Here is a 9,699-nt window from a genome sequence, read left to right on the forward strand (position 1 = left end):
GCTGACAAACAACAGGGTGAATGGGATACCACATGTATGAATGGGAGGGGATGCACACAGACTCTGGAATGGGAAAGGGGGGGTTTGTTAGTGTGCCACAAGAGGGGTGGGTCACATGCAGAATCATAAGAGGGAGAAGTTTGGGAAGGGAGATAGTGCAGTGTTCAGTCATCGGAGCAATGGGCAACGATGTGAAAATCACAGTCCTTGGTCTGGGGCTTGTAGTCAGGAGTCAGGGAGTAGAGACATCTCTGGGGTTTTGTGAACCTCACAGTCAACAGTCAGACAGTGGAGACAGTCATAGGGTGCAGCGGGCATGCTCCAGGAGTAATCATTGGGAGCCCCAGGGAGGGCCAAGGGCTGTGTGCTCAGTAGGAATAATGCACAGCTTTGTGCAGGGCTATCTTGCTGTCGCTGTACATGGCCTTGCCTGTCTCTGTACTGGGCTGCAGATGGTGTGGTGATTGTAATGGGAGGCATCTGCAGCCTGTATTTGGGGAACACATAATAAAGTTGGGGGCGTATGTGAAGCTCTCCTGTTGGGGTGGTGGGGGAGGTGTGTGCACCTCAGTAGGTGACTGTGCACATAGCAACCAGTTGGGTAAGGTAGAGATCCACATGGGTCATGGGCACGTCTGTAGCGATGGGCTCCGGTGGGAGGATAGGAATGTGCACCACAACAACTATGGGATCCAGTATTATTAGGGAGGTGGAGAATAACAGGAGGGAGTGCTACCTTCACATTGGGAGGTTCCAGGTAGATATTGGGGACACGGACAGTCAGAGAGGGAGCGCCGAAACTCGTTTCGAATTCGTATTGTAGAACCATCATCTTGCTCTACTGGAGCTATTGAGCAGTTCTGAATCGAAAGTAGAGGCGAATCTGAATGGGAGGAGTTTGAGGCAGTGTGAGAGGAGCACACTGTTGGGCTAAGAGGCCATTCCTGGGGGCACCCTCTAACTTAAAAGCAAAATACTGCAGATGCTGGAAATCTGAAACAAAAACAAAAATACCTGGAAAAACTCAGCAGGTCTGACAGCATCTGCGGAGAGGAATACAGTTAACATTTCGAGTCCATATGACTCTTCATCAGAACTAAAGAAAAATAGAAATGAGGTGAAATATAAGCTGGTTGAGGGGGGTGGGACAGGTAGAGCTGGATAGAGGGCCAGTGATAGGTGGAGGCAAAGGAGAGATTGCCAAAGGTGTCATAAACAAAAGGACAAAGAGGTGTTGACGGTGGTGATGTTAGCTAAGGAATGTGCTAATGGTGACATTAAGGGTAGAAAGCAGGACGAGCAAGGTACAGATAGCCCTAGTGGGGGTGGGGCAGGGGGAAGGGATTGAAATAGGCTAAAAGGTGGAGATAAAACAATGGATGGAAACAAATTAAAAATAATAATAGAGATAGGTGGAAAAAGAAAAAATGTATTTTAAAAATATATAAATTATTAGAAAAAAAGGGCCCTCTAACTTGTTGGTTCTGCAAGAGTGAACCAGAGTCTTATTATAAAGGAGGAAGACCTTGTTACAAAGAAAGCCATTGGAAGCCAATGCCTTCATCAACACGTAACAGGGATACTCATAAGTCAATGGCTTCACATCACTTTTGCAGCATATCAGCATTAACACTTGAGTGTATAATTAGGAAATGCAGGCAACTGGGGAGGAGGCACAGGTACAGCATACATGGCATTTCAATAATGGAGGCTAGTCACGTGCTTTCCAGAATTGGCATCCCTAACAGGCCAAAGGGCATCCAGTCATTAATCATCAGCAACTTCTTGTTAAGGAGAATGCCAGATCAGAGATTGGAGCATTGAGCCAGGTTAGGTAGCGCTTGTCATTCAAACCTTCTCATGCTGATCAGGGATTCAGACGTTATGTTTCTGGGATGGCATCTTGGTGACCTGAATGTGGGTGGTAGTGCCTCAAAGACAAGACAGCACCAGTGACAGTGCAAGTCAGACAGAAACCACTACAGACCATTACAGTTCCTATAGGTAGCTGATTGTGAACTTCACTATCTTGAACTGTTCCTCATTCATGCCTTCAGTGTTGCATTTCAGGGAGAAGGTCAAAGCAGAAATAGATCCAGGGCTCAATGCTGCCTTTTTGAGGGTCCCAATGCAATGAAGGAGGCAAAGGAGAGAGAGGCACACAAAACGCAACTGCACCAGGATGTCCAGGGTCAAAGGAAACCAGAGCATGAACAAGATGAGCAGGAGGAGAGATCCAGTTTCAGTGGAGGAAACTTGCCAGACCAAGGGTGTACCGAAGAAGACTCTCCGATTTATAAATGAGTGATAGACAATGCCGGGAGTGCCTGCGCTTGTTCCGTGTTCTAGTTGGAGGTTATCCCTGTCAGTGGCTTTAAAGGAGACCACTTCACTCAATTTCTTTGCCCGTGGGTCATTCCAGGAATTAACAGGGGACCTCTGTGGCACCTCACATTCCGCAGCACATAGATGCATAAAGAAGGTCACAGATGCCCTTTAGGGCAAGGCACATCACTATATGAGGTTTGTTATGGACAAAGATAGCCAGGCTGCGAGATTCACTGGCTTCACAGCCATCACAGGCTTCCCAAGAGTGCAGGCTGCAATCGACTGTATCCATGTGGCTTTAAGGACTCCATGACTGCAGCCCCTAATGTTTATCAACTGCAAAGGCTACCCATCAATGCTCAAATGGTGTGTGATCATCGGAAGCACATAATGCATGTTTATGCTGGATACCCTGGGAGTTGCCATGACTCCTACATCCTGAGTCACTCCCAGGTGCCTCAGATATTTGCGGGCCCTGAATGCCTGCAGGGATGGCTGCTTGGGATAAGGGGTACCCACTGAAACACTGGCTGATTACACTGGTGCGTCACCCTCAGAGTTGTCCTGAGGAGAGGTACAACGCTGCTCACAGCTCCCTTATAGAGCAGATCATGGGGATTCTGAAGATGTGCTTCAGATGCTCGGACCGCTCAGGCAGTGCACTGCAGTACACTCCCACTAGGGTCTCCCACATCATTACAGTGTGCTGCGCCCTTCACAATCTGGCACTGCAAAGAAGTCAGAGGGTGAAATGGAGGAGGATGAGAGCTCCTCGGAAGGTGAAGATCCAGAGGCCTCAAGAGGGTGATGAGGGTCAGTTTGAACACGATGACGCCATGGAGGAAACAAGGCATGAGAGACATGCCTGTGACACTTTAATCACTGACAGATTCCAGGAGGAGTAAAGTGAAAGCAAGGGCAGATGGCTACAGTTCTCCTAGCCCTCAATGCCATTTCCTTTCAGCTCAAGGGATGCTCAACTATTCGCATCGAAAACGAGCCCCACATTCAAACTTGCACCTTCTGGCCTCATGATTCACCAGGTCATGACCTCCGCGGTGCCCTGTGTATGCACTCGCTCTGGGAAGTGAGAGTCCACTGAACTACAAGAGCAATACGAAAACTGACTTGAAGCTGTCGCCCCCCGCCACACACATTATTAAGAAACTAGAGCGGAAAGTGAGATGAGGACATGACTCGGGATCTCCTCCTCCCATCCAGGTCTTGTCCTTTGGCACCACCACTGAGAAGACACAACTGCTGCTAGTCACTCAAGGCTGATGAGCTGCCTTCGCACAATAGGATTCCATGAGGAAGAAGGGTTTGAAGTCCATACATCACTCACTTCTAATAAAGGCTTTAACCCATCTCCCTGGTATCACACAAGGGTGCAGAAACTATCTTCACTGAGGTTGACATCACATGAATGTGAACTCACAGAGGGAGACTATCACTGAGTGAGAGGCTGGATAAACATTGAAATAAAAGGATTCAAATGTACACAATCACAATGCCTTCAGTTGACCAAACCATTCATAGAAACATCACATGAATTTACGCTGGTTTACACTGGTTGCACGCTCTTGACCCACAAGTGAATTCAAAATTCCCTAACTTTTCTAACCCTACCACTATGCCTGGGTGCAGCACCAACATCTGCAGCAGAGGTGGAGGTAGCCTGCTGACTGCCATGTCCTGCTGCCTGTGATGACCTTGGTAGACATCCTTTGGTGACCTGAGGCGTGAAGGGGCCCCAGCCTGATAATGGTCCCGCGCTCACTGGCAGATACACCCTCCTCAGCCTCAGCAGCTGGAGTGAATGGGGTCACGGGCAGAGGGGGCTGTGGGCGGCTACATACCCTTGGGGTGTCCTGAGAGGAGGCCCCCGGGGTGTCCGGCTGATGCTCATCCTCCTTGTGGGTGCCTGAGGGCCCCGCCTGGACTCCTTGAGGAGATGGTACATCTGGAGGGAGGTCAAGGTGCCTCATCCCCCTGTCACCACATCTTGACGGCGCCCACCATGGAACCCAGGGCTGAGTGAAAAACTGGCAAAACTTGCTGGATCAAGGTTGCCACAATAGTTGCCAATCTTCCCACGGTGACCTCGAGGCGTTCATATGTCAGAGCCACAACATCAGACAGAACGCGGACAGACTCCTCCATCGTTCGTTCTCGTCTGCTGAGTGGCTGTTGAATCTCTGCCTGATGTTCCGCTGCCTGTCGTTGCATCTCCAGCATTGAGTTGGTGGCCGCTCGCAGAGGCTCATCATCTGACTTGGACTCAGCGAGGGGCTCTCCACAGCCTCCGAGTGCTGGAAACCTGGGCTGCCCCAGTCTCCGGCTGCTGCGGGGACGTGTCAGTGAGGGGTTCTCCGGCAGGTACGCCCAAGCGTACCAATCTAGAGCAATGCCCCACCGAGGTGTGTGGCTCTGTGCTGGTGGAGGGCGAGAGTGAGCCCTCTGACAGGCCCTTCCTCTTTGGAAATGGTCTGGAGGCTCAGAATGATGGTGGGCCCCGATCTGGATGGTGTTGAGAAGATAGAGAATAGAGTTTCAGCTGATGAGCATGAGGAATATAAAGCTGCATGTCACTCACTGTGAATGTCACGTGATGGAGGTGTGATCTGTAATAAGTTGCTGGGACAATCCGACCTCCCCTCCCCCTTAGAGCGATCCTTGTCCTCCCCAGCGATCTTGGCTGCAGCCTCCTCGAATTCACTGAGGGCAATGGTGTCAGCCGTGCCTCCCCCCGGCCTGTGTTTTTCCCTTTCTGTTGTGGGCAAGATTGCCCTGGATGAAAACAAAGGAAAGGCATGTGCTGAGAAGGGACGGAGCAGAGGCTGGGAAAGGTGCATGTCCCCTGTGTGCAGTGAGCCCTCCCTAGAAGGGGCTGAGGTTGGAGTGTGAGCAGCGTGACAGATTAGGATGGTGGTGATGTGAAAGCTTCCTTGAGACAATGAGTGGCGATATGTGTCCCTCGTTAATGGTTGTGTGGGATCCCTGAAGAGAGCAGCCCTCTGAGTGCATGATGCCATGATGAGAGTTTGGTATTGGAGGGAGCTGAAGGATGACTTACCCTGGTGGAGCGATGAGATCATACATCCTCTTCCTGCGCTGGATTTTGTTTTGGGCGCGGTTGCCAGCTGTGCTGACCTCCTTTGCGATGGTCTTCCATAAGACCATAAGACATGGGATCAGAAATTAGGCCATTCGGCCCATCGAGTCTGCTCCGCCATTCAATCATGGCTGATAAGTTTCTCAACCCCATTCTCCCGCCTTCTCCCCGTAACCTTTGATCTCCTTACCAATCAAGAACCTATCTATCTCCGTCTTAAATACACTCAATGACCTGGCCTCCACAGCCTTCTGTGGCAATGAATTCCATAGATTCACCACTCTCCGTAAAGAAGTTTCTCCTCATCTCTGTTCTAAAAGGTCTTCCAGGCTGGAGAGGTGAAGCTGGTGTGCTTCCTGGAGCCACCCCTGGGATACAGGACATCCCTGTGCGCCCCCGCACACCTCTGATCAAGGCCTCGAGGGCCTGGTGGGTGACGCAGGCTGTTGCCTTCTTCCTTTGGCTTGCAGACACCTCTAACGGTCTCCTGGAGACAGGCGGGCTGGAGAGAGAGAGAGAGAGAGAGAGAGAGGTGCGTGTGCTTGGCTGGCAGGTAATGGCGGGGCAGAAGAATCAGCTCCCGACCCGCCAAGTGGTTCAGAGAGACACTCACCTGTGCATAGTTAATGAGCTTCCAAGGGTGGAATCAGGAATGATTTCCCGCCATTCCAGGCAGTGAAACCTGCCTGCCACCAACGGAGAATTCCGCCCAAAGACTTACATTTATATAGCGCCTTTCAAGGCCTCAGGACTTCTCAATGGTCTTTACAGCTAATGAAGTAATTCTGAAGTGTAGCCACTGATGTAATGTTGGACTGACATTCGCCAACTTGCGCACAGCAAGCTCCCACAATCAGCAATGAGACCATGACCAGATAACCTGTTTTCGTGATGGTGGCTGTTAGATAACTATTGGGTAGGACACTGGGGAGAACGCCAATGTTTCTGTTTGGAATAGTGCCGCAGGAACATTTACATCCACCTGAGAGAACGTAGGGGTGTCGGCTTAACACCTCATCCAAAAGACGGCATCTCCGACGGTGTAGCACTCCCTCAGTATTGCACTGAATCATTAGTTGCTTATGGGTTATGCTCATCACCAGCAGTGGATATGATGGATAAAATATTCCAAGGCCCTGTTCACTGACAGGGCCTCACCTGCAGTGAAAGCCTTAATAGAAAATCATCGGTGCACTATCCATGCTTTCCCCTCCATTGAATTCAAGGCCAGTCATCTGTGCTTTTCTGTATATGAGGTCCCGGTCGTGGCATGGGATTCTGCTGAGATTCTCATTTCTTTATACCACATATTCGGTAAGCTAAGAATGCAGTTAAGAGTTTTAAGGAAAAACCTCCCTCAAATTCTGACTGAATTTTTCAACCTTAAATTCAGATCCTTCCATGGAGGTCACTCTTCGGTGACCTCTTCCATCCCCCCCCCAAGATCTCTGCGCTGCTCCAATTATGGTCTCTTACGCATCGCTGATTTTTATTGCTCAACCATTGTTGGACCTGCTTTCAGCTGCCTAGGTCTTATGTTCTAGAATTCCCTACCTAAACCTCCTCACTTCTCCTTTAAAATATCCCTTAAAACCTAGCCCCTTGACCGAGCTTTTGGTCACCTGCCCTAAAATTACCTTGTGAGGCTCAGTGTCAAATTGTGTTTGATAATGCTACTGTGAGTGTCTTGGGACATTTTTTATAATGTCACAGGCGCTATATAAATGCAAGTTGCGGTTAAGCAGTTGGGTTCGCCTAAAACTGGTTGATCAATTTTAATTGAGTGTCAGTGGGGCTGTATGGTTTAGTAGTCCCAGTTACAAACACAATTTCAAACATACATCCACAGAGAGATAGGCAAGGTCAATACGGCAATTAATCTTTACTGCCCTCACGAACAGAGAAAAGGTTTCTGCATTGACTGATGAGGTATTAGCGTGTGAACATTTTTTTTTAAGATCGCCAGGTAGAATCTCCATAGCCCTCCATGGCTTATAATCCTCCACCACTAACAGAAGCTGATGCATGTTGTACCTTTATGGGTGTACTAATGAGATATCATATTTAGAACATAATCAGATACACCACATGTTTTAATTGGCACCAAAGCACTCCTAGGAGGCATTTACATCAAACTTAGTTTCTATTTTGTACTGATATGTAGTGAGAAGAGTCAATATATTCTGAAAACATAGACAAGGAAAGTAATTACAATAGATTACAATATTTAATCCCTTCAAAAAGCACAGAACGGCCTTTGATACTCTCAAAATGCATCCATTTTCATCTAAATTATGACTGCAAAATTTTCTGAATATATAATGAAAAACAGGACATTGAAACGAAGAGCATGCCCTGAGTCAAAAGATAAAGACGGCAATTTTGTATTGCTATTATTCTGTGAAAATCCTTTATTTCTCAAAATTTTAATCCAAAATGATTAATGTAAAATTTAAGGAAGCCTTTGAGTGCACAGATTCAAGCGCAGAGTAGTGTTTGCAACAGAGATGGTTGCCGGTTTTATTAGTGGGTAATATTCCCAATATGAAGTCAAGAAGGAAAATTGAAATGGGGGAACAAATTGGCATTCTGTGAAGACCTGCCATGTCTTCCGGTTACCCATATGCTGAATTCATTTTACAGCACACACACCGTCATTATATAGGGAAGTGTGGGAGATGGTTTGCATGCTGAATGGTCCTACGGACAGCAAATTAATGATTTCTGGTGCTGTTGAATGAGAGAAATATGTGGCCAAAGCATTAAACATTTTGTTCTTATGCTCCCAAAGTTAATGCTTGCTGGTAGGCTGACAGCACATGATCAAACATAACAATACAAGAAATAGGAGCAGGAGTAGGCCATTCAGACCTTTGATCCTGCTCCACCATTCAATATCTTCTACCTCAACTCTTCTTGCAATACTCTCATTTCTAAACAGTCACTTGGTAGTACAGAGCTTGAATATTGCTGAAAAGAGAGACATTGTCAAAGCTTTCCATCTTGCACTCATCGGGACAAATGCAAGAATGCCAAATTTCAAACAATCATAATAATTTATACGACAGGAAAAAAGGAGTGCTGATTGGTTGGCAAGTCAACTCTGATTGGCTGAGGTGTTTCCGTGGCGAAAACAACGAGGGTCTATAAGCTCCCCACACAAGGCTTGAACATATTCCTTTTGTTTGCAGAGAACAGGTCCCTCCTTATGAATGTAAGTAGCTTCTAGCAAGTATAAATGAGCCACATAACACTTAGCAGGTCAAGCAGTACCTATGTGGAGAGAAACATCGAATGAATATTCCATCACAGCTGACGGAGAGTCACTGACTTGAAATGTTGACCCGATGTTTTTCTCTCTCCACAGTATTTATATCATTTCCTGTTCAAATTTTCAGCACCTGAGGTATTCGGCTTTTTCCCAGCCAAAAGACTTACCGGTTCCAGTGATTAACCCTGAGCAACATCGCAGGAGATTGATCAGTATTAAGTTAAGTTCATTGATTCAGAGTATTCCATGAACAGACTTTTCAATCTGAAAAGGCTTTCGAGCACCAAAGTGTTGCAAAACACACCGAGGGAGTTGCATTGATATATGGCCGTTTGTTTAGGACTTTTAGGCACTAAAATCACACATTCAGGAGGGCCTGAAAAATACCAGAACGGAAAGCCAGCCCAAGCAAAGTAAATTCCAAGGAATAAACAAAACTCCAGCCTCAGGTCCCTGAGAGCTAGTAGGCCCTTGGGAAGCAAAAATATATTGGATTTATTCTTTTCCCAGTGGTCTTGTTTCATTTGGAAAGAATCTATTGGCTTCAAATGTCCTGTTTTGATTAATTATTCTCCTTTTTTAAAGCACTGCTTAAAAAATTCTTATTTGTTAAAGGCAAGCCTTTGCTAACTCCTTGATATAGAGAGTCCCAGATTAACTCAACATTTCTTCAAACCATACGTGGAAAGACTCAGGAAACCACGACTGTTTTCCTTAGAGCTGAGAAACTTAAGAGGTGTTAAAAAGGATTCCTCCTCCACCAGGTACCACACCCTAAGAGGGGCATTGGTGAGAATGGACTTCCATTGGATTGGCCCATGATTACACTTAGCAAAGTACTGCAGCAGTTTGCTGTTTCCTTCTGCAGTATGGCTGACCAGAAAACTCATTGGCTCTTTACCACCTGCCATTGGGAAGATTTAGCGGCCTATGATCAAACTGTCTGACCACATTATGCATGCACCTTCCCTGGCCATCGCATCCT

The sequence above is a fragment of the Cetorhinus maximus genome, chromosome 12 (assembly GCF_964194155.1).
Source record: "Cetorhinus maximus chromosome 12, sCetMax3.hap1.1, whole genome shotgun sequence".
Classification (NCBI taxonomy): domain Eukaryota; kingdom Metazoa; phylum Chordata; class Chondrichthyes; order Lamniformes; family Cetorhinidae; genus Cetorhinus; species Cetorhinus maximus.